Source organism: Narcine bancroftii, chromosome 3 (genome assembly GCF_036971445.1).
Source record: "Narcine bancroftii isolate sNarBan1 chromosome 3, sNarBan1.hap1, whole genome shotgun sequence".
NCBI lineage: Eukaryota > Metazoa > Chordata > Chondrichthyes > Torpediniformes > Narcinidae > Narcine > Narcine bancroftii.
The window spans coordinates 34,233,333-34,259,162 of NC_091471.1; the positions used below are offsets into that span (position 1 = coordinate 34,233,333).

A 25,830-nucleotide genomic window follows, 5' to 3' on the forward strand; every position below is an offset into this window, starting at 1 on the left:
ACCCACTGAGTTCCTCCAGCAGTTGGTTTGTGCTCCATATTGAAGTCTTTTGTGCCAGCCATAGACCTCATGTTTATATCCATCAGCAGCGACTACATTTAGTCACGCAGATATAGAACATGGTGACAGGCCCTTTCGGTCCACCCAATTATCCCACAACCCCAGTACATTTTGAACAGTTGGAGGAAACTGAAGCCCCCGGGGAAATCTCACGCAGACACGGGGAAAACATATAAACTCCTTACAGACATTGTGGGATTCAAACACAGGATCACTGGTGCTGTAACAGCGTTGCACTGACTGCTACTGTAACCGTGCACTTTTTGTTAATGTTTGCCTTTCTGGTCTTTCAGACGCAAGGTGTTGAAGAACCTGGGCTCATTCGAAAGATTAGAAGAGTCAGGGAATATGCTATTCATGTATTCAAGATCCTCATCACACAAGCTTCTCCAGCAAATGCCAACTCGCAACCATTATAACTCAATTCCAAAGAAACTGTTCTTCTCGTAATTACTTTCACCTTAAAGAACAAAGGTAGTAGGTGCGAGTAAAAGCTGTGATCATCCTGACCATGACTTGGAAGTGACTCAGCATCATTTTCATGAAAGCAATTAAATATAAGCAATAAATATCAGCCTTGCCCACAATGCTCACACGTAGAAATGATAGAAAAAGTATGTAGCTCTCAACCAGTGGTTCTCAAACTTTTCTTTCCGCTCACATACCACTTTAAGTAATCCCTATGCCATCGGTGCTCTGTGATTAGTCAAGGGATTGCTTAAGGTGGTATGTGAGTGGGAAGGGAAGGTTGAGAATCACTGCTCGAGACCCAATTGTTACTGAAATATTTTGCTTGCGAAAAATTGTCATTCGCCTATTTCCTTTGGAATTCTGAAACCGTGCACATGAGTCAATGAGGTACAATTAAAACAGTGGTTTTCAAACTTTTTCTTTCCACTCACATACCACCTTAAGTAATCCCTTATTAATCACAGAATCCCTATGGTATAGCGATTGCTTGAGCAAATATGTGAATGGAAAGAAAATTATTGCAAACCACTGCTCTAAAGCAACTCAGTCATGCTTCTAATCCATATTTTTGTTAAGAGATTTGGGTTAGTTTGACTGAGTGAAAAGTGAGGAGAGGTTAACCTTGGCTGCCTATAAGGAGATGGCGGGGACTGTATGAAGTTAGCCAGGCAATACCATGGCCAGTCTGACACCATCTATCTGACCTCCAAATTTCCCACCTAAAAAGACAAGGGCAGTGGATGGAGGAGCAGGTCGTGCTGAGGAAACAGAAGGACTTCAATTAGGAGAATGGTCAGAGAAGTGACAAGTGAAATATAATCTCAGAATGCATACAAACATGCTCTTTAATAGAGAAAATAAACAGGCAGGCTATTTTCCTTTTTTCAAATTTCCAGCATCTAGAGTTTTTTTGCTCTTTAAATCCCTGGCCAGGGATTGACAATGTTGCTTGACCTGCTAGAATTTGAGCTACTACAGATACCTTTCAAATGCTGCATCTGTGCCTTTTAGCTCGAATGGTTTATGTCCCCTCTCTCCTCAGTCCTACCTCTATTTACACCTCCTACTGCTGACAAACTGACATAGACCAGTCTTCAGCACCCCCACTTTGTCAATACCTTGTATTATCTATCTCTTCTTAGCCTCCACCATTTAACAGATGCTCCCCTTCGCTGTATTTTGAATGTGCCTGTTCTCTAAACTTGCCCAGTTCTGAAGAAAAGTTATCAGCTTAAAGTGTTGATTTTATTTCTCCCTCCATGGGACGCTGCCAGTCCTGATGAGCACTTCCAACATATTCTGCTTTCAGCTTCATTTTCCACCAGCAGTTTTTTTTTTACCCAAGAACAGTTGGGAGACTATTACTGTATCAGAAGAAGTAGGGCATTTGGCCCATCAAGTCCACTCCGCCATTCCATCATGAACTGATCTATTTCTGACTCAGCTGCACTCCCTGCTTTGTCCCCATAACCTTTGATTCCCTGACTATTCAGAGACCTATCAATCTCTGCCTTAAATACACCCAACTAATTTCCCCCCACAGCCGCCCATTCTCTGGCTAAAAAAATCCTCCACATCTGTTTTAAATGGGCATCCTTTGATCCTCAAGTTTTGACTTCTTGTCTTTAACCCCCTAGCATGGGAAACAACTTTGCTACATCTACTCTGTCCAGGCCTTTCAATATTCAAAATTCCCCTACCATTCTTCTGAACTCCAAGGAGAACAGTCCAAGAGCCATCAAATGTCCCTCATATGCTAGTCACTCTATTCCAGGAAACATTCTTGTGAACCTTCTCTGAACCCTCTCCAATGCCAGTGCATTCTTTCCTTAACAAAGATCTCAAAACTGTACCTCATATACCAAATGAGGCCTCACCAGTGTCTTTTAAAGCCTCAACATTACATCTCTGCTTGTGTATACCATTCATCAAGATATGAATGCCAACAATGCATTCACCTTCTTTGCCACTGACAACCTGAGGGTTAACCTTTAGGGTATCTGGCACGAGGAATCTCAAGTCCATTTGCACCTCTAAATTTTGAGTTTTCGCACCATCTAAATAATTGTTTGCCCTTTTATTCCTTCTACCAAAGTGCATGGCCCTTTCCAACATTGTATTTTATTTGACACTTCGTTGCCCATTCTCCTAATCTAACATAACATAACATAACATAACAATTTACAGCACGGAAACAGGCCATTAGGCCCTTCTAGTCTGCACCGAACCAAACACCCCTCTCTAGTCCCACCTCCCTGCACAATGCCCATAACCCTCCATCTTCTTCTCATCCATAGACCTGTCCAACCTTTTCTTAAATAATACAATTGACTCCGCCGCCACTATTTCTCCCGGAAGCTCATTCCACACGTCTACCACTCTCTGAGTAAAGAAGTTCCCCCTCATGTTACCTCTAAACCTCTGCCCCTTAATTCTTAACTCATGTCCTCTTGTTTTAATCTTTCCTCCTCTTAACGGAAATAGTCTATCCACATCCACTCTGTCTATCCCTTTCATAATCTTAAATACTTCTATCAAATCCCCTCTCAACCTTCTACGCTCCAAAGAATAAAGACCTAATCTGTCCAATCTCTCCCTATACTCTAGATGCTTAAACCCAGGTAACATTCTGGTAAACCTTCTCTGCACTCTCTCCACTCTGTTTATATCCTTCCTATAATTAGGCGACCAGAACTGCACACAGAACTCCAAATTAGGCCGCATCAACGTCTTATACAATCTCAACATCACCTCCCAACTCCTATATTCCATGCAATGATTGATAAAGGCCAGCATATTAAAAGCCTTCTTCACCACCCTATTCACGTGAGTTTCTACCTTCAGGGAACAATATACCGTTACTCCTAAATCTTTCTGCTCTTCTGTATTCATCAATGCTCTCCCATTTACCACATATGTCCTGTTCTGATTCTTCTTACCAAAATGAAGCACCTCACACTTATCAGCATTAAATTCCATCTGCCATTTTTCAGCCCACTTTTCTAAGCAGCCCAAATCCCTCTGCAATCTTTGAAAACCTTCTTCATTATCCACTATTCCACCTATCTTAGTATCGTCTGCATATTTACTAATCCAATTTACCACCCCATCATCTAGATCATTAATGTATATAACGAACAACAATGGGCCCAATACAGATCCTTGAGGCACACCACTGGTCACTGGCCTCCAACCTGACAGACAATTATCCACTACCACTCTCTGGCCTCTCCCTTTCAGCCAATGTTCAATCCATTTGACTATCTCAAAATTTATACCTAAAGACTGCACCTTCTTAACTAACCTTCTATGTGGTACCTTATCGAAGGCCTTACTGAAGTCCATATAGACAACATGCACTGCGCTACCCTCATCCACATTCCTAGTCACCTCTTCAAAAAATTCAATCAGATTGGTCAAACATGACCTTCCTCCCACAAATCCATGTTGAGTGCTCCTGATCAGACCCTGTCTATCCAGATGTTTATAAGTACTATCTCTAAGAATTTTCTCCATTAATTTACCTACCACAGACGTCAAACTTACAGGCCGATAGTTGCCAGGCTTCCTCCTTGAACCCTTTTTAAATAACGGAACCACATGCGCAATGCGCCAATCCTCCGGCACTATCCCCATATCTAATGACATTTGGAAAATTACCGCCAGAGCCTCTGCTATTTCCTCCTTCACTTCTCTCAATGTCCTGGGGAAGATCCCGTCTGGTCCCGTAGACTTATCCACCTTTATATTCTTCAAAAGCCCTAAAACTACATCTTTTGTAATCTCTATATTCCCCATATTTACCCAATTTGCTTTTTTTTATCTCACATCTCCCAATATCCTTCTCCTTAGTGAATACCGAAGAAAAGAAACTGTTCAATATCTCCCCCATTTCTCTAGGCTCCACACACAGTTTTCCGCTCTGATTCTCTAAGGGACCAATTTTGTCTCTCTGCAGTCTCTCCATTTCCTCCTCATTACCTACCCCTCCACCCACCTTTGTATCATCTGCAAACTTAGCCACAAGCCATCATAATCCAAATCATTAACATACAATGCAAAAAGAAGTGACCCCAGCTCGGACCCCTGTAGAACACCACTGATAACCAGGAACCAACCAGAATAGGAACCCTTTTCCTTGTCGATCAGCCAAAGCCCTACCCATGCTAGTATTTTTCTTGTAGCTCCATGGTCTCTCATCTTGTTAAGGAGCCTCACGTGCTGCAACTTTTCAAAGGGCTTTTGAAAAAACAAATATTCAACATCAACTGTGTGTTCTTTGTCTCGCCTGCTTGTGGTTTCCTCAAAAAATTGCAGTAGGTTTGTCAGGCAAGATTTTCCCTTAACACCTATCTTGACATGTACCTCCAGACATTATGTAATCTCATCTTTGACAATCAACTCCAATGTTCAGCTAACAGGTCTATAATTTCCTTTCTGCTTCCTTCCTCCCATTTTAAATAGTGAAGGACCTTTGCCATTTTCCAGCCATCCAGAACCATCCCAGGATCTATTGATTCCTGGAAGATCATTACCAATGCCTCCACAATCTCTGTAGCTACTTCTTTCAGAACACAAGTGCATTCATTCTGGTCCAGTAGACTTAGACCATTAAGCTTCCCAAACACCTTCTCTCTCGTGAAGGTGATCACTGATGCAAAATACTCATTCAGTTCCTGTCATCCCCTTCTCCCTCATTCAATTTCTCCTGCATCCTATCACCACTTTTTTTTTACTCTTAATATATTTAAAAAAACTTTTTGTATCTTTTTTGATATTATTTGTTAGCTTCCTTCTTCCTTTCAAGGTTCGCCTTTTCCTTTCTATAACCTTATTAGTTGCCTTCTATATCTTTTGAAAGCTTTCCAGTCCTGGCTCTTCCCACTAAATTTTGCTTCCTTGTCTTCCCTTTCTTTTGCTTTATTTTGGCATTGACTTCTCTTGTCAGCCACAGATGTGTCATTTTCCATTCAAATATTTTTTTTGGAATATATCTGTCCAAAATATTCCTTATTTTTTGCAGAAACTCCAGCCATTGTTGCTTTGTTGTCCTCCCTGCTAGTTTGCTTTTCCAATTAACTTTTTCCGGTTCCTCTCTCATACCATTTTAGTTCCCTTTACTGACACCTCATTTTAGTTTTTCTCTCAAGCTGCAAGGTGAATTCTATTATATTATGATCACTGCCATCTGTTCCTGTATCAACTCTGGTTCATTACTCAATACCTAAACCAGAATTGCCATTTCCCTAGTCAGCTCAGCCACAAGCTGTTCTAAGAACCCATCCTGAAGGCAGTCAATAAATTCCTTTTCTTGGGATCCAATACCAACCTGGTTTTCCTAATCCACCTGCATTTTTGAAATCCCCCATGACTATTTATAGCATCGCCCTTTTAGCATGCCTTATCTCCCTCTGTTGTTTGCTCACCACATCCTAACTACTGTTTGGGGGCCTGTATACAACTTCCAACAGGCTCCTTTTTACCGTTAGTTTCTTAATTCTTCCCACAAGGATTCTATACCTTCTAATCCAATGTCTTCTTCCTCCAAAGATTTAATTCTATTTTTAACCAGGAAAACAATCCTACCCCCTCTGGCAGCCTTCCTGTCCTTCCAATACACTGTATCCATGGATATTTAGTTTCTAGCAGTGGTCTTTGGCACAACTCAGTGAAGACCACAATGTCACAACTTCCAGCTATGCTACTAGATTTACTTCATTTCTTATACTGTGGGCATTAAATACAAGGCTGTATTCATCACCATTTTCAAATTTGTTTCCAAAGTACCACGTTAAATCCTTACGCTTGCATTTTTGCCCTATTGACTTTTTATCCTTCCTTACAATCCTACAGTGTATCTACTTATGTATCTTCTGCCCTATTCACGGCCCTCTCACTATGGATCCCATTCCCCTGCCAAAGTAGTCTAAACCTTCTTCAAGAGCTCTAGCAAATCTTCCCGCCAAGATATTCGTATCCCTCCTGTTCAGGTGCAACTCCTCATTTCTGAACAGTTCATACCTTCTACAGAATAGATCCAAATGATCCGTCAATCTGAACCTCTATCCCTGCACCAACTCTTCGTTTCAACTGCCATAAATTCCTATTCCTGTCCCTATTGGCACGTGGCACAGGCAATCCAGAGATTGCCACCCTTGAGGTCCTACTTTTTAAGCTTCCTTCCAAACTCCTGATACTGTGACCTGATCCCTTTTCCTATCGATATCAAAGGTACCAACCACGATATCTGGCTGATCACCCTCCCACTTGAGAATGCAGTGGACTCAATCCCTCATCCTAAGCAACTGTCCTAAGCAGGCTGGCAATGGAAAAACAAAGTGATGCAAAAAATATATAGATAAAACAGCTCTCCACTTGCCCCCAGTGTCTCCTTGACTTGCATCAAATCTGCTGGCTCCTTTACACTCTAATTAATTGGCACTATTCTCTTTATCACAGCCTTTTCACCATCCAGACTAACCCAAGCAACTTGGTGATCCTGTGTGCCACAAGTTGGAAGTATGGTGGGAAGATGTGAACTAGAGTCTTTCTTAAGCTACAACCCCCTCCTGTTGGAACGGTACTGTGATCTTACTTGATAATAGAAAAATGGATTTACATAACACTTTGATTCTCTCTGAAACATTCCCAGTTACTAGCAATTCAGTGATGCAGAGAATGAAGGGTGAACGCCTCCCAAAGTTAAAGATCTGAGATTTTCCATCTGCAACTGACTATACCTGGTATAGTCAGATTATACCTGGCAGCTCTGAAGTGCAGTTCATACTGTGTATACACATTGAATTTGTCGATCTGAAGATTTATTGCAAAATGAATCTCAGGATTCTATATATTGTGACAGATATGTTTCTTGGAGATAAATTGGGGCAGGTTTTTTAGTGTAGGTCACATACAAACATTTTAAAACAGATCTTATTTAAAATACTGGAGCTCAGTTCATGCTAGACAGGCTGGCTCCAAGAGCCTTTGCAGAAGCTTTGGAGAGTGCCCAATAGACTTCAATAATGGATTGTTGTTAACAAAAAGACAACAGATGAAAGAACTCATTGGAGCCGCAGGTTGTCTGGAGTGGAACTTGTTGTACTAAGAGGGTCATGTGGTTTTGCAAGCAGAGAAAGTAAAGCAGGCTTTTTTTTCTCTGAGTGAGTGTGTGTGTGTGTGTGAGAGAGAGAGAGAGAGAGAGAGAGAGAGAGAGAATTCAGTTCTGAAGTTTTAGAGTCAACAGCAACAGCTGGGACTGGAACAGGACAAGCTGGAAAGCTTGTGAAAAAAACCATTTTCAAGACAGGTTGGGAGTGCTTAATTCAGCCTGGTCAAAGCCCTTGTGGTTCATGCAAGAGGAGAGGACTGGCTGCCTAATATTTCACTTGAAATAAGAGAAACAAAAAGAGAATCTGTGGTGACCTGGAAGAAAGAGGTTATCATCTGGAAAACCCTGATGGGGCAAGTTTCTTCAGCAAGACACTGAAGTGGCTGGTTACAAGGAATCATTTATGGGTGTCCAGCATACAACAAATCTCTGTTAATCGACAAGAACCTTCCTGAGCGGTAACCATTTACCTTTCAAGCACCAAAGCCTGGTGAACTTCATAAATGTTAATTCTGTGCCTGCAACAAGTACTTTTCTGAACTTACACACACATTACATACACGTGCGCTTAGAATTAACATTCTAAGGGGGTTAAGTTAGGTTAGTTAAGTTAATAGTAATAAGATCCTGTTTTCATATTTAAAGATAATTAAAAGCAACTTTTGTTTAAGTAACCATTTGTCTTGGAGAATATCTATTGCTGCTGGGTTTTGGGGTCCTCTGGGCTTGTACCAATATCATAATTTGGCTATTGCGGCAACCCAGTTAGCGCACGCTGTTACAGCACCAGCAACTGGGGTTTGAAATCAGCGCTATCTGTAAGGAGTTTTTATGTTGTCCCTGTGTCGGTGTGGGCTTCCTCCAGGTGCTCTTGTTTCTTCCCATCATTCTAAACATACTGGGGGCTTGTAGGTCAATTAGGTGTAATTGGGCAGCATGGGCTCATGGGCCAAAGGGGCCTGTTACTGTGCTGTATGTCTAAATCTAAATTTAAATAGTAAATACTCATTTCCTCAAGGTTAGGGGCATCAATAAGAGGAATTTGTACATTCTCACAAGTGTTCAGAGAACATCGATATGAAGCAGCATTATACAGCAGCTTCCCAAGTTACGAATGCCTGACTTGTGGAAATCTGACTTAGGACAAATTCTCCATGCATTTTTAAGGATTTTTCAAGCTAGCAATAATAATAAAATGTTTTGTGGTGTACAATGACTAGAGAGAGTATAAATTCTATTTGTTTAATTATGGATACTGTGAGAGGGTGATTATTCAGTTAAAATTATTTTTAAAAATTAGAGCAAATGTATGTAGAGCAATACAGTTCGGTTACAGAAAAAAATGGTTGTTCTTCTCACCTTAGTCCAAAGCTCTTGTGCTTCTGGTACCACAGGAAAAAGCATTTTGACAACCTGCCTTGTCTATCCTGTTCATAATTTTAAATACCTCTTTCTCCACGCCTCACCCTCCTTTGCTCCCACTCACGAGATCAGAGTATCACAAAGCCACCATGATTTAGACATACAGCACGGTAACAGGCCCTTCTGGCCACCCAGTTACAACCAATTAACCCCTGTATATTTTGAAGGGTGGGGGAAAACTGGAACACCCAGAGGAAACCTTCTCAGACATGTACAAACTCCTTACAGACAGCACTCAATTCAAACCTGGGTTGCTGGCAGTAAACCATGAATTTTGGTGGCCTATCTCTAGTTGCCATTAATTTCCATACATCTCAAACTGCTGATCATTTAAATTGGCATTTATTATATCTACCAAATGACAACAGCTGTAAGATAGATTTGTGAAAATTCCAGCTTCACAAAACACTGCGGATAATGGTAATTGGCTTAAAAAAGATGTTGGAATCATTCAGATCAGGGAAGATCAATGGAAAGAGGAACAGTCAATACTTCAGGTCAGAATAAGAACCAGGCAAGAGAGAGATAAAAGTGGTTTTACGTTCCAAAGAAGGTGACAAGGGGATGAAAAGGACACATAGCAAAAGCGAGTGGCCAGGTCAAATGGGTCAACTGGGGCAATGATAATAATTTGTCTGTGTTATATGCTGTTCACAGGAGGTTAGGCTGTACTAATTGTTACCTTTATGAAGGGTTCAGCCTGAAACCTTGGTTAGGTAACTTTATCCTTGCTTTGTATAGTACTCTGACCTTCTGAGTTTCTCCAACATTGTGTTTTTACTTCAACCACGGTGAAGGCAGACCCTTGTGTTTTAGTTCTAGGCTGTACAAATGGAGAGAGCAGTAGTGCAGTAGAGAGCACAAGTGGCTGACTCACAGCAGAAATAGCCAGTTGTTGATACAGGCAAAAATATTATTGAGTAACCTAATATTGGGAGCGTTTGAGTCTGAAGGCTGTAATGTGATTGGATGGAAGATGAGGTGTTCTTCTTGAGGTGTGTATTGAATCTCATTTTAAAAACAAATGCTGGAGGAACTCAATAGTGTTGCAGCATCTATAGGAGGTAAAGATATATTACTGACATTTCAGGTCTGAGCTCTTCAATGTACCTTGGACTCTGGCCCAAAACGTCAGTAATATTAACTTTACCCCCATGGATGCTGCAAGGCCGACTGATTTCCTCTAGAGTTTCTGTGTTTGCACTACAATCATAGAGTGATTTTGTAGCACTCCAGTCGCCTTTTAACAATGCAGGAGGTGACAGACAGAGGTCTGACAGAATCGAGGTGGTGTGCAGGAGGTAGTTCAGGGTTACTGCTGTGGGCTGAACCTGCACCCATTTTGCATTTGATTTAGTCAACCTAGAGGATCACTGTTTTGATCTTGGACGTTGGGTATGGAGGAAGTGTAAGATCAATATGATAGCTTCAGCAGATCAAAGCAAACAACTCAGCAAATCAGAAATGAAGGTAAATGAGATGGAATTTCTTGGTAATAGTTCTCAGTCAGTTGGGTTTGCAGGCCAAGGTTGCTTGAAGCTTCAGGCTTCTGAATATCTGAATTTGCTGACCCTCTGCCAAAATCCTAGTATATGTTGAGAGAATTAGAATTCTCACGGAGTATTGTGCACAGTTCTGTTCACCCAGCTACAGGAAAGATACCATTAAACTAGAAAGGATGAAGAAAAGATTTACTAGGACCGGCAAGCATGAATAATAATTAGGTTTATAGGCTGGAACATTTCATTCTGTGGCATAGGAAGAAAAGCCAAGGCTTTATAAAGATTGAGAAAATCAAGAGAACCAAATAAATAAGGTAAATAGTGTTGGTCTTTTTCCAACAGAATTAGAGGGTACAGATTTAACATGAGGGGAATTATTTAAAAGAACCTGAGGGGCACCAGAGGATGGTGGGTGTATGGAAAGAGCTCAGAGTGGTAGAGGCAGGGACAATTGTAACTGAAAGATACTTAGACATGTAGATGGAAAGAAAATGTTTGAAGGGCGATGGGCCAAATGGGACCAACTGGATTAGCTCGTTGGGGCAAGGGCCTGTTTCTATGCCATAAAACTATGTCTCTAATTGACCAGACTCATTACTGTGATGGGCATTGCCTGATGAGTGCACAACTGGATGGGCTTCCCAGTGTGATCATTAGCTTTAAATTGTGCCCGATTGTTGTAGACCACTGCACTATAAAGAACCTTGAAAGAAGAACAGAAGAAAAGGGAGAAGTCACAAGTTTGAAACCTTAACTCTCTCAGAAATAAAGATTATCAAACACTTCCAAAATCTGAGTAGATTGCAAAAACAAGAATCAAATGGAATTCTCAGCAGATCAGGTGATACCTGTGGCGAGAGAAACAATGAAAATGTTTCAAGCTAATGAAGACCATCATTTTGCAATGATGCAGAAAGTTCCAAATTCCCAGAAACTGCAGTATTTTCCTTTTATGTTCATTGAGAAACCAGATTCCATATAAAGTACCATTACTAGATTTCACAATCAAAAATAAATGAGTATGAATTCTTCCCGTATTGCTCCTCCAAAGCTATATGGAAAGATCATTAGCTTTATGGTAAATCAAGTGTGAATTCAGACTTCCTTGACCAGGCAAGTTGAATTATTAGTGCAAATTAACTAAAATGTAGCCCAATATGGTGCACCAACTTCATTTTCCACATGGTCACCCATTACATTCAGCTTGGATTATGCATATTACCACAATTCGCATCTAGTTTGGTTCCAGTGCTCCAGGTTGTTTCGACTCAAATATTACAATGCAGTGGGAATGTGCCTTTGTTTAGTGCAATTCAGAAACAGTGCAATTACTTAACAGTACTGCTGTGGCTGTTGTTCTATTATCCAAAATATTCCAAATTCTAAATGTGTCTGGTCACCATGATTTTGGATAAAAGATTAAGCACCTGTATTTCCAAAATAGGAGCATGGTGAATATGTGATTTCTAACTGTTTAGCACAGAACCATGGTATTCAACGAAATAGAAGTAGAACAGGCAGCATGTGCAGGAAGTGTGGCTTAACTCCACACTTCAAATTGTCGACCTTTCATCTAACCTTAACTCATGCTTACCCATCTGGAAGGAGGGGGATACTTTGTGATCTTCTTCCAGAAGATTTGGAAGGGTTGGACATTCAGTATTTAGTTGATGTGCAGTGTTGTGCATCTATAATTTCACGATCACAATATGTAAATTCATACCACCCATGAGATAAGGATTGGTGTGATTTTTCTGTGTTTGTTTTGCATTCAGTTATGTACCTTCCCAAGTAATCCAAAACTTCCTTGCTGCCAATAGCATTTTTTTTTTGCAGTTCAATTTGGTCACATTTTTTGAATATATCTCTTTCTCTGATTGCCTAATTACATTTACTTGAGTTGTTGGCTATCTACTCTATCTACTCTATCTACTCTATCTACTCTATCTCACAACTTGAAGGCCTTGGTGATTCCATTGATCCATTGATTCCATTGATCTCTTGAAAGAAATTTACTCATTGATCAACTTAACTTCTGGGAATCCATTTGCATGGTGATCTAATTGAACTACCTAAGTAACAGAAGAATATAAAAATATCCAGATGGTCTGATTCGGTTTTTCGTGCACTTAACACATTTCCTAGAGAATCTCGATTCCTGGATGGTCTAACTCATCTTACTCTATATGCAGTATGTTTGGTGATCTGATTGAATTATTCAGGCACACCTCATACAGTTTCCTGGATGGCCAATCTCGCTTTCTTCTGGCATGCCCAATATCAGATCTTTCTCTCATGTTGAGTACATCTCAAAAATTGACCCCAGCAATGGGCAGCACTAGCAATTAAGGATTAAGGATTGTCATGTGGCTGGTCTCTCTCCAAACTGAGAGACTTTAAGCAAATATCAAACTGCTGGAGGAACTCAGTAGGTCAAGCTGCATCCATTTCATGAGATCTTCCAGCAGTTTGATTTATTTTTTGCTCCAGATTACAGCAACTGTAATCTCGTATGCCTCCATTTAGACTCCACCTTATAGATCTCAATCACAAGGAGGCCTCTTGCTCCTTTAGCTTGAACGATGAAACGTCCTGTTCCTCCAGATGATCCCTCCATTCCCAGATCCTGCATACCATGCTGCCCAAATACTCTGATTCCCATGTGGATATCAGTACCAAGATCTCCATGTCACGTTCTCCTGCTGCATTTCTTTGAAGGTAATTATCACTTCCTCTTTTTTTGGAGGATGATCATGACTACCTTGGGCATTTTATGATATTGTGTGATCTCTGGTCTCCTCTGCAGGCCACTTGCAGAGGAGTTCAATCCGGATAAACACTACATGATATAGGAGTAGAAATAGGCTGTTCAGCCCATCAAGTCTGCCCCACCATTTTATCGTGAGCTGATCAATTTTCCCACTCTGCCCCACTGCCCAGCCTTCTCTTCATAACTTTTGATGCACTGGCCTATCAAGAATTTATCAATCTCTGCCTGAAATATGCCCAATGATTTGACCTCCACAACAGATTGTTGACCTCCACAACAGGCCATCCTCCACAACAAATTCCACAGATTTACCACCCTCTGGCTAAAGAAATCCTTCTACATCTCTGCTCTAAGCAGACAACCTTCAATCCTGAAGCTGTACCCTTTTGTTCTCCACTCTCCATCCATGGGAAACAACCTTTCTACATCTACTCTGTCCATGTCTTTCAACATTCAAAATGTTTTTATGAAATCCCCTCTCATTCTCCTAAATTCCAATGAGTTCAGGCCAGGAGTTGTCAAACACTCCTCATATGATAGTGCAATCATTCTCCGAATCATTCTTTCAACCTTCTCTGAATTCTCTCCAATGTCAGCATATTTTTAAAATAAGCCCAAAACTTCTCACAATACTCCAAGTGAGGTCTCACTAGTCCCTTATAAATCATCAACATCACACCCCTGCATTTATATTCTAATCCTATTGAAATCAATGCCAGAATTGCATTTGCCTTTCTCACCACCAACTCAACATGCAAGTTTATCTTCAGGCCATCCTGCACGAGGGCTCCCAGGTCCCTTTACATTTGGCTATTTTCAATTTTCTCCCCATTTAGAAAATAGTCTGCCCATTTATTATTTCTACAAAGTGCATGACTGTACATTTTCCAACATTGTACAGTAAACTCCGATTATCCAAAATGGTTCAGATATCCTTGCTTATCTGAAATTTTTTAAATATTTTAGTTAACTGAGGATTTTGGATAATACAATTTTGGATATTTGGAGTAGTATTATATTTCATTTGCCAGTTCTCTGCCCATTCTCCTAATCCATCTAAACCTTCTGCAGCCTCCCCATTTTCTCGACACTACCTGCCCCTCCACCCACCTTTGAATTGTGACAGATGATGTTGTGTTTGTATTGTATATAGATATGTTTTTGGGAGATAAATTGAGGCAGGTTTTTTAGTGTATATCACATACAAACACTTCAGAACAGATCTCATTTAAATACTGGAGCTCTGCTCAAGCCAGGCAGGGCAGCTCCTGGGGGCCTTTGCAAAAACTTTATAACCACTGACATAAGTGTGAAGTGATGCATTTTGGAACGTCGAACTTGAAGGCAGGATTCTAACAGCACGGAGGGACAGAGGGATCTTGGGGTCCAGAGGGATCTTAGATCCATTGCCACGCAAGTTGATAGGGTCTTTAAGGTGATATATGGTGTGTGGCCTTCATTAGTTGGGGGTTTGAATTCAAAAGTCATGAGGGAATGTTACAGCTCTCTAAAACTCTCATTAGAGGAAAGATATAGATGCTTTGGAGAGGATGCAGAGGAGATTTATCAGGATATTACCTGAATTGGAGAATTGGTCTTATGAACCAATATTAACAGAGATGGAGCTCTTCTCTCTGGAGCAATGATGAATGAAGTGCAACTTAATGGAGGTACAGAAGATTATGAGGGGTTATAGGGTGGACAGCAAGCACATTTTTTTCTCGGGTGACAAATTCCATAGGACATCTGTTAAAGGTGAGTGGGGTAGAGTTTAGGGAGATATCAGAGGTAGTATTTCACCCCACCCCCCCCCCCACAGAGTAGTGGATACCTGGAATGCATTGCTTAGGAGTGGCGGTCGAGGCTGGCACTATAGGGAAATCTAGATGGCACATGGATATATGTAAAGTAGAGGATTATGAGTGTGATTTAGGGAAGGATTTGATTGTTGTAATGTAGTTGTTGTTTATATTGGTCAGTACAACATCATAGGCCAAAGGTCCTGTGATGTCCTGTGCTCGAACTAACCTATGCTTCCCAGAACGAGATATGGTATCACTTGTGTGCATTTGGTAGCACATTTGGTTTAATTAGGACCATCGCAAGTTCTGATCTGCCTAATAACAAGTGGGATTAGTGAGAATGTAAGCTTGATGATTCATTTCATATTTACTGCTCCATGTAGTTTTCATTACCTCAATTTTTCAGAATCTGGCAGCTTTAACCCAAGAGGAGGATTCTTATCAAGGAGTGTACACAGTTCAGAGAAAAATGAAGCAGTACAGATTGATAGGCTTGTCTCAGTGATATTTTTGAGTCAGAAATATCTTGTGCACAAAAATGCAGGTTTACTATCCAGTACCTTGAGAGACGGCCAATAAGATCTTTGATCTGTCTTCCCAGGAGATACAAAAAGAAACAAATTTCAAATGAGTTATTCCCAGTGTCCTGGATGAATTTAGTCTTCAACCAACATCACTTGAAGCTTTGAATGAATTACTACGTGCATAACTTCATTGATTGCAAAGTTGTTTGAGACTTTCAGAAGTTCTAAAAATGTGATATAAATTAAAGTGTTTTGATGGCATATACTGTACATGGGACATTTTAACTTCAATATCAAATTGTTGTGCAATTTGTGCTTAAAGTCTATTCTTATTAGCTATTCACTTGAATGGAATAATGATACAGATGGAAAGTCTAAGCCAAATTCAACCCAACATAGTGTGTTACGAGCCCAGAGGACCCATAAACCCAGCAACAATAGATATTCGCCAAGACAAATAGTTACTAGAACAAAAGTTGCTTTTAATTATCTTTAAACGTGAAAATAGAATCACATTTTAAACTTATCACTGTTGACTTAACTAACCTAACTTGACCCCCTTCTAATTCTAAGCACGTGTGTATGTAATGTGTGTGTAAGTTGAGAAAAGTTCTTTGGTTCACAGTTCAATCTCACTTCTCATTCCTCCAAGTTCACTGGTTGCAGGCAATTCTTATACTGTGCACAGAATTTAACAATTATAAAGTTCACCAGACTTTGGTGCTTGAAAGGTAAATGGTTACCACTCAGAAAGGTTCTTGGCGGTTTTCAGAGAGAGATTTGTTGATCCAGGACATCCACAACTGATTTACCTCCATCAGCTACTGCATTGACTTGCCCCTTCAGGGATCTCCAGATGATAACCTCTTTCTTTCAGGTCACCACAGAGTTCCTTTTTGTTTTCCTTATTCCAAGTGAAACATTAGACAGCCAGTCCTCTCCTTTTGCATGAACCACAAGGGTTTTGACCAGGCTGAACCAAGAACTCACAACCCAGCTTCCAAAATGGGATTTCCACAAGCTTGCCAGCTTATCCTGTTCCAGTCCCAGCTGCTGCTGCTGACTGTAACTCTGTAGAACCAATCTCTGGGTGTATGTCTCTCTCTCTCTCTCTCTCTCTCTCTCTCTCTGAGAGAAAGCCTCTTTGACTCTCTCTGCTTGCAAAACCACATGACCCTCTTAGAACAGCTCCAACAAGTTCTTTCATCCATTGCTTTTTTGTAAACAACGATCCATTAGTGAAATCTCTGGGCACTTTCCAAAACTCTTGCAAAGGCTGTGAGGCCGACGTGTCTAACATTACCAGAGCTCCAGTATTTCAAATAAGTTCTGTTTTAAAGTGTTTGAATGTAACCTACTCTAACCAATCTTTTTCAATTTATCTCCCAAAAACATATCTATATTCTCTGTCACAAGGGACACACCAGAGAACTGGAAACTGAAGCAAAAAATATCTCCTGCAATTTCAGTGGATCGAGCGCCATTGGGAGAAAATGAATAGTCAACATTTCAAGCCCAAATCCTTAATCAAGTCCCCGTGCAGAGGGCGACAGCCAGTATGTAACCATATAACCATTTACGGAGCGGAAACAGGCCATGTTGGCCTTTCGAGTCTGCACCGGTTCACTAGAACAACTCCACTAGCTGAAACCTCCCGCTCTCCGCCAATAACCCTCCAACCCCCTCGTGTACACATCCAACCTTCTCTTAAATGACAGAAAGGACCCTGCCACAACTATCTCATTCGGAAGATCATTCCATTCTGCCACCACTCACTGAGTGAAAAAGTCACCCTAATATTTCTCCTAAAGTGTTGCCCCCTTACCCTTAACTGATGGCCTCCTGTTCCAACCTCCCCTGCCCTCGGGGGAAAGAGTCTGTTTATGTCTAGTGTATCTATTCCTTTCATAATTTAAAATATCTCCATCACATCCCCTTTCAGTCATTAACTATTCTTTTTCTCCCACTAATACTGCTCAACCCATTGAGTTCCTCCAGCAGATCGTTTGTTGCTTCAGTCATTATATAGTTGGTTTCTTAAAAAAAAACACCTTCTCAGAAGTAAACCCCTTCAATGGTATTAAAATAGTTTTGTACACTTTACAACCAATCTCTCAACAACAAATGTAAGAGAACGATATCCAAGAGGAGAAATTTTCATGCACTTATCAGTCAAAAGCTCTCATGCAATGAGGGCATTTAAAGTTCAAAGTTCAGATTTGTTGTCAGAATACATATATAACATCACAGAACCCTGAGATTCTTTTTCCTGTCGGCCTGGTGGAATTATAGGGTCTTTAGAAACAGTCTCTTCCAGTACAGACATTCCCTTATATAGAGAACATCTAAAGGGAACAGGGTTTTCCCCAACCAGAAGCCCTGGATGAAAAATGAAATCTGGAACCTGCTGAGAGCCAGTCCACAGATGTTTAAGTCCAGAGATCCAGATCAATAGGTATAACCTGCAAAAAGCTATCTTCTGGGCAAAGAGGAGATTCCAGATGAAAGTGGAAACAACAAGGGACACACAACAGTTGTGGCAGGACCTAAATAACATAACCAAATCTAGTGAAGTAGCAGACTGCAAAGCTTCGCTCCCAGAGGAAACCTGATTTGATGACTGGAACAGAAAAAACCATCCTTTCGTACCCCCATGTCCCCTTCTGATCCAATCCTGACCAAATCTGAGAATGAAGTGTGAGATGCCATCAGGGGAGCGAATCTGTGGAAAGCATTCAGCCCAAATGGAGTACCTGGCCAAGTATTAAAAATCTGTGCTGACCAAATAACCATTGTATTCAATATCTCACTCCAGCAGAGCAGGGTACACAATTTTTGAAGCAGGCATCAGCCATATCAGTGCTGAAGAGTGTAGTAATCTGCCTTAATGACTATCGACCAGTAGCACTTACATCAGTGATGAGTGTTTTGAAAGGCTGGGGTTGAAGCATATCAGCTCCTGTCTGAGCAGTGGCATGGATACGTTCCAATTTGGCCATCGTAGCAACAGGTCTACAGCAGATGCCATCTCACTGGCTCTATATAAAGCCCTGGAATACCTGGACAGTAAAGGTGCATACTTCAGTATTATATGGTTGTATGGTTATACAGCTCAGCATTTAAAATTATCATCCCATCAAAACTGATCAACACCCCATTGTATAATTGGATCATGGATTTCCTCACTTCCAGACCACAATCAGTGAGCCCCCTGCTCTACTCGCTGTACACCTACGACTGTATGGCTTGGTACGACAATAACACCACTTACAAATTTGCCGACGAAATCACGGCAGTGGGTTGAATAAAGAAAGGTGATGAGTCAGCATGCAGGAGGGAGATTGAAAACTTGACTGAATGGTCACCACCAACAACCTCACACTCAATGTCACCAAAACTATGGAGCTGATTGTTGACTTCAGGAAGGGAAAACCAGAGGTAAATTAAATTCTCTCTGTATTGCACAGTTTGTTTACTTTCATTTTCTGTTGGCAATTCTTTATTTATTTACATGTACAGTTTTTCTTGCGCTACCAATAAGTGGCAATTCTACCTCGCCCGCAGAAAAAAAGAATCTCGGTGTTGTATGCGATGTCATGTCTGTAATCTGACAATAAATCTGAAATCTGAAATCAAATCAGAGACAAGTCCTCAGGGAAACTAATGCCCAGGAATTTGAAGTTCCTGACCCTCTCCACTGCTGGCCCTTTGATACAGTTAAGTTTGTGTTCTGCTTTCCTCCTTAACTCCACAATCATCTCCTTGGTTTATCTAACAGGCTCAGTTAACAAAAGTCTGTGCAAAATATCTGCACAGGCTCTATTGTAGCCCCTTCACAGCAGACTATAAAATTCTCTCCCCAAGAGAGACAAGTTTTTTTATTTTTTATACACACTTCTTGCCATTGAAATGAAAAGAGAGGAATTTGTGAAGCACAATGAAAAAAAATCCTTCTGCACCCAGCTGGAAGTTCCTTTACTCTTTGAAGTGGGAATGATTGATGCATAATCCTTTGCAATTCTCTTTTAATGGCAAAGGGCTGATATGAATCCATTGCCTTATTAGGGTGAGAGATAACTTGTTTTAAAATAGCCTTGAAATGACATCAGTCATTCCCAACATGGATAACACAATTCCTTGACAGAATGTCAAAGGAAATTCTTTGGAAAGGTGCTGATTTTGAAAAGTGTTGTCAACACTGTTTTCACATGAAATCACTGAGAAGGAAGATCTCTGCATGTTCAAGGGCTAACAGTGGGACTATGCACACATTCTGGCAGCCTGGCCCTATATTTTCTCAAAGCTGCTGTTCTTGCACAGGATACAGCACTTTGTAAGATTACAGACTGAGATCAATGACGTTGTGTCAGAGGAATAAAGTTATTCTCTTAAATCCAAGGGAATGTAATAGATTGTGCAGAAGTGATATACAATTTAAGTAAAGGTCGGTGACCTGACTGCAGCAGGATTAAGACTAGCAGTTTATTTGACCACACAAAGTAATGAAGAGTTTATTAAAGCAATAATTTACCCAAAAATTAGATATCAATAAAGAGCTTTATAAAGCCAGTGTTACTCATTGATGTTCAAAACTGCACTCCAGCCTCCCTGGTCACTTCCACTTCCTCCCTGTAAGGAAAAAGGACAAAGGCTAGTTTCCACCAGGCCCCTGTCAGGAAGACCGCCTGATCACTTGCATTTCTCAAATCCTTCCTTAAATGCAAAATGCTGTATTTTTCCACTAATTTGCATTGAAATATTTACCAAGAAATGTACCCAATTTACTATAGGGCAGCACAGATCGCACAATACTATAACCAGGTCAGCAGCCCAGGTTCAAATCCACTGCTGAGGGTTAGGAGTTTTCATGTTCTCCCCATGACCACATGGAATTCTTCCGGGTGCTCCTCCAGTTTCCTTCTATGTTCCAAAGATTTAGGCTGATTAGTCACATGGGTATAATCGGCTGGTGTGGCTTCGTAGGCCAAAAGCGACGGTTACTGTCCTGCATCCCTAAAATAAGATACATAATAATTAAAATACATATTTATTCCCTCAAGTTGATCAGAAAAATTGATCTCAACTCCAGGTCTTTTGTCCATTATTTCTTTATGATTCAGCATTTCTAATCTCAGCTCCTTCATCATAGTCTCTGTTTCGATTGGTCCCTTCAACTCAATTTTTGGCCATTTAAAATCTGCCACCCCACCCCATTCCATGCAAACCAAAGTTACAAGTCAAGCTTATTGTCATCCGATTGCACAAGTACAACATGATGAAAGAGCATCCTCCAGTTCAAAACATAGACATAATCAGACATAACACACATGCAGACAAACAATACAGGGAAGTATTCGTATATGCAAATAAATAAATATTGCTATATGAATATGAATGAGAGTCTCGGATGGTTAGTGTGAGAAGTTCCTTTGGTGGTTCAACATTCTCATTGTCCATGGGAAAAAGCTCTTCCTCAGCCTGGTGGTTCTGCATCTGATCCTCCTGTATCTCTTTTCTGATGGGAACAGCTGAACAATGATGTGTGTGGGATGGATGGGCTGCTCAATGATTTTGTGTGCCCTCTTTAAGCAACGACCCCAGTAGATCTCACCAGTGGTGGGTGGGTGGGGGGAGGCAGTGGGAAAGGAGATTCCAGTGATCTTCTCTACCACTCTTATGTTCCTGTGGATTGACCTCCGATCCATTACTCTGCAGCAACTGTACTAAATTGTGATGCAGTCGGCCAGGATGCTATTGATAGAGCTCTTGCAGAAGGTTGACAAAAAGGTGACCAGTAGCCTGTTCCACTTCAGTCTTATCAGAAAGTGCAGTCGCTGTTGCACCTTCCTGACAAGTGAGAAAATGTTGTGTGTCCACGACACGTCACTAGTTAAATGAACTCCAAGGATACAGGTACAAGAGCTTAAGAGGAATGTAGAGATGCACTGAAATTCTTTCTTGCTGCAGCTTCTCAGATAAAGATGCCCCTAAAACAATACAATTTGAATGACTGCAATATGCTGAGACAGCAAAACAGATAAATGTAAAAAGATAGGTAAACAAATACTCAGTTGCAGTTAGTAAAGAAACAATCATGTTATAATAGCGTAGACTGTTTTTTTTTGTGGTCCCAGAGTTTTCATAGTTTGGTTAGTTTGGGGAGGTTAAAAAGCTTGATTGTAATTGGAAAAAAATGTTTTTGAGCCTGTTGGTGCCAGACTTCAGTCTTCTGTATCTTCCTCCTGAAGGTGGCAGCGAAAGAGAATGAGACCAGGGTGGATGGGGATCTTTTATGGTGCTGGCTATCTTCTTGAGATAGTGCCTTACATGGATGGGAGATCAGTGCCTGTGATGGACTTGGCTAGGTTTACCATTTTCTGAAGCCTTTTGCATTCCTGAAACCTCCTAAGCAGTTTTCTTTCCACAGGACGCCTGTGGAAGTCCAGACTATTTGAGCACATGACAAATCCTCTCAGACGTCTTAGAAAGTCGCTGTACTTTCTTCACGGTTGCCTCAATGCGCTGCCTCCAGAAGTGCTCAATCTATGGAATCCTGGTAACATGAAGGTGCTAACTTTCTTAGTTACAGTCCCACCAATGAAAACAGATACATCGTCCTTGGCCTTCCCCTCCCTAAAACCCTCAATAAGCTCTTTGGTCTTGCTGGTGTTGAGAGCAAGATTGTTGTCCTGGCACCACCCAACCAGAATCTTGAACTGTATCCTAGATTCAGCTCATTATTAGCTTTTTGTGGCCAACAATAGCAATGTCATCAGCAAATATATACATTGCATGGAGCTGAGCTTGGCTACTTATCATGGATGTAGAGGAAATAGATGAGGGGACTAATCATGCAGTCTTAAGGTACCCTGTACTGATGGATACTAAGCAGGTGATGTTGCTAATCCAGGAACTGAATGAGGAAGGATATAGTTCCAAGAGAAGGAACTGAGTCCCAGAATCCTGAATGTATTCGCTTTATGGTGCGAAACATTGACACAAGTATTCTTCTGGTCCAGAAGATCCAACTCTGGAAACCAGTAAGATGGCATCTGCTATTTACACATTGTGACAGTGGACAAATTGAGGTGAGTCCAGGTCTTTCCTAAGACAGGAGTTCACTTGCTCTATAACCAAATGCTCAAAGCACTTCACAATGCCCAATCATCATTGAGGCAGGTCACCTTCCTCTTCTTATAAAGGCAGAATGGCAACACAAGGAAAGGCTGGCTTGAAAATTTTTACATTCCCAATGACTCATCGGGCACTTCAAACTGTATGCTCTCAATCAGGCCAAACTTTCTTTAACCTCCATTTTCATCCTCATGGAGAATGCTTCCACAAGTTCTGGCCAACTCCCAGTCCCTTGTCTGAGTGTTTTCATTCCCTGCAATATTTAGAAGCACAATTGATCCAATGTCTTCCAAAGTACAAATGCACAGTGACTGTGTGGGATCAGAGCTCTTTTTTCTGACAAGCTAATGGCAGAAATCTATGAATTAAAATTTGAAAGCTATTGTTTTATCCATTGATACGAGTTAGGGTTACATCGCTTATGCTAACATTTGCTGTAAGCTCAGATATTGGCTCAGTTTTGTCCAACCTGTGGTAGTGTTCAAATGACATCGGGGTCACCAGTGAGGTGTGTGCGCGAGCGCAGTGGGAAAAACTGAGACAGCAGGCTGTGAGCTCATTAAGTACAACTAGTTCACTTCGAGTTTCGCGCTGCAGCCTTTAAGGCCCTCGGGAGTCCATCCCTTACATCCTGGAACTCGCGCTGACGTAACCGCGTACGCATACTTCTGATCTGTACTGGAAGAGAAGGACCCGCGATGCCATCTTTGCCATGGCTTCTCTGCTGACTGCGCGTTACAAGCGGAGCCGGTTTGCTGCTACAAATATGTGTGCCGCCACAAACCTTTCATTTGCAGCAGTTTTGAATGTCACCCTCCAACAGCTCCATTGAAACCTATCCCCACAGTAATCCTCATCTCCAGAGCACTTTCCCTTTGTTGTATCCATCCCTCTCCAACCTTCTCTCAAAAGTGATATTTTTCTCTCTTTTCCAGTTTAGAGATTTCCCTTGTTCTCTCTGCTCCTCCCCATCTCTGCAACTTAAAAACACATTTGTTTTATCCCATTTCCAATTCTGGTGAAGGGTCCTTGACTTGAAAGAAAGTCTCTGTCCCCATGGATGCTCCCTGACTGGTTGAGTATTTTCAGTATTGTTTCCCTCCCCAGATTTCCAACATTTATATTTTTAACTCCAAAAGAATAATGGTAGATGGTCAGAAAGAGAGACCATGATCATGGTGGATTCAACTTTACACTTAGACTACAAGATCAGAAGAGCAAAGATGATTAAAATGAAAATTCATGGAGAATTTACGGGATGTGCTCTAGGGACAGGTTATTCTGGAGCCAACTATAGAGGACAGTACTACTCCTAGATTTCCAGAAAATGTCTGCCGAAAGTGCAACTTCTGGTGCCATTAAACTCACTGCACAGGAGGTAATATCTCAACATGGTTTGGCCAACTAACAGGAAACAAAGTCATCATGAAAAGGTTGTTTCATTAAAAAAAAAAAAAAAAAAAAAAAAAAAAAAAAAAAAAAAGGTTGTTTCATGGTTAGCAAGAGGATTTGAGTAAAGTGCACTAGACATCAGGCTGAGGCCCCTGAATGGATATAGAATATATATAGATGTCTTGGTTGAAGGTTCAGCAATGCAGTAGCTAAATTTGCTGATGTCCCAAAGGCAGGCAGAATGTAAGGTGTGAAAAAAAAAACAGATCGCACTATACAGGAGTGAGCAAAGATTTAGAAAATGGTGTGGAATAGGAAAACCTTCCCATTTTGGCAGAAAAGAAAAATATCATCCAAATGGCAAGATATTGCAGAACTCTGGGAGGCAGAGGGATCTGGGTCCTAGCACAAGATTGGCAAAAGGCTAGGAAACAGCTGCAAGCAATTAAAAAAAAAATAATTGTTAGGGGAACTGTGTAGGGAGATCATACTTCAGTTACACAGGTATTATTAAAGCAGCCTCAAGGCTACTGTGTATAGAGACACTCAAAAACCACAGATGCTGGAACCTTGAGTGAACAAAGAGAAATTGGAGGGATGCAGTTCACATAGATAGCAAGAAAAAACGGGAATGCTGGAGGATCTCAGTAGGTCTCACAGCATCCATAGGAGGTCAAGATATATAACCAATGTTTCCTGTCTGAGACCACCTTGAAGAAGGGCTCAGGCCCATAAATTCAGTTATATATTTTTACCTCTTTTGGATGCTGCGAGACCTACTGAGATCCATCAGCATCCCTGTGTTTTTACTACATTCAGAGCACCTCTACATTTTTGTGTTTCACATTAACCATATGGTCTACATTTCAGGTCATGATGCTTTGCCAAGAAATAGTCTCCTTGTTCACCACTGCCATCGAAGATCAAGTGGTATTCTGAACACCAAAAGGTGTCATCGAAGTGCAACTGGTGGAGTTACTGACTTAGAATTCCACCAAGCCAGGTTCAATCCTGACATCAGGTGCTGTCTTTGTAGAGTTTGCTCATCTCATCGTGATGACAGAGTTTTCTTCCGAGTTTACCCCAACATTTCAAAACCATGCAAGTTGGTGTGATGAGAGTTGAGGTGACAGATTCAAAGAGTTCAATGAATAACACAGTGTATCTTTTCTTTGGCTTGGCTTCGCGGACGAAGATTTATGGAGGGGGTAAAAAGTCCACGTCAGCTGCAGGCTCGTTTGTGGCTGACAAGTCCGATGCGGGACAGGCAGACACGATTGCAGCGGTTACAGGGGAAAATTGGTTGGTTGGGGTTGGGTGTTGGGTTTTTCCTCCTTTGCCTTTTGTCAGTGAGGAAGGCTCTGCGGTCTTCTTCAAAGGAGGTTGCTGCCCGCCAAACTGTGAGGCGCCAAGATGCACGGTTTGAGGCGATATCAGCCCACTGGCGGTGGTCAATGTGGCAGGCACCAAGAGATTTCTTTAGGCAGTCCTTGTACCTTTTCTTTGGTGCACCTCTGTCACAGTGGCCAGTGGAGAGCTCGCCATATAACACGATCTTGGGAAGGCGATGGTCCTCCATTCTGGAGACGTGACCCATCCAGCGCAGCTGGATCTTCAGCAGCATGGACTCGATGCTGTCGAC

The 25,830-nt window shown here is 41.2% G+C and overlaps 1 long non-coding RNA gene across 2 annotated transcripts; it reads left to right on the forward strand.

The window, feature by feature from the left end:
• Positions 1–359: 359 nt before the first annotated feature.
• LOC138757060 (uncharacterized) lies at positions 360–25,830 on the forward strand. 2 transcript variants are annotated; one of them, XR_011353317.1, is made up of 3 exons: positions 360–541; positions 6,991–7,111; positions 25,059–25,830. It is a non-coding gene; the product is annotated as an uncharacterized lncRNA (long non-coding RNA). The 2 variants fall into 2 exon arrangements; XR_011353318.1 differs by having other exon boundaries at positions 360–534.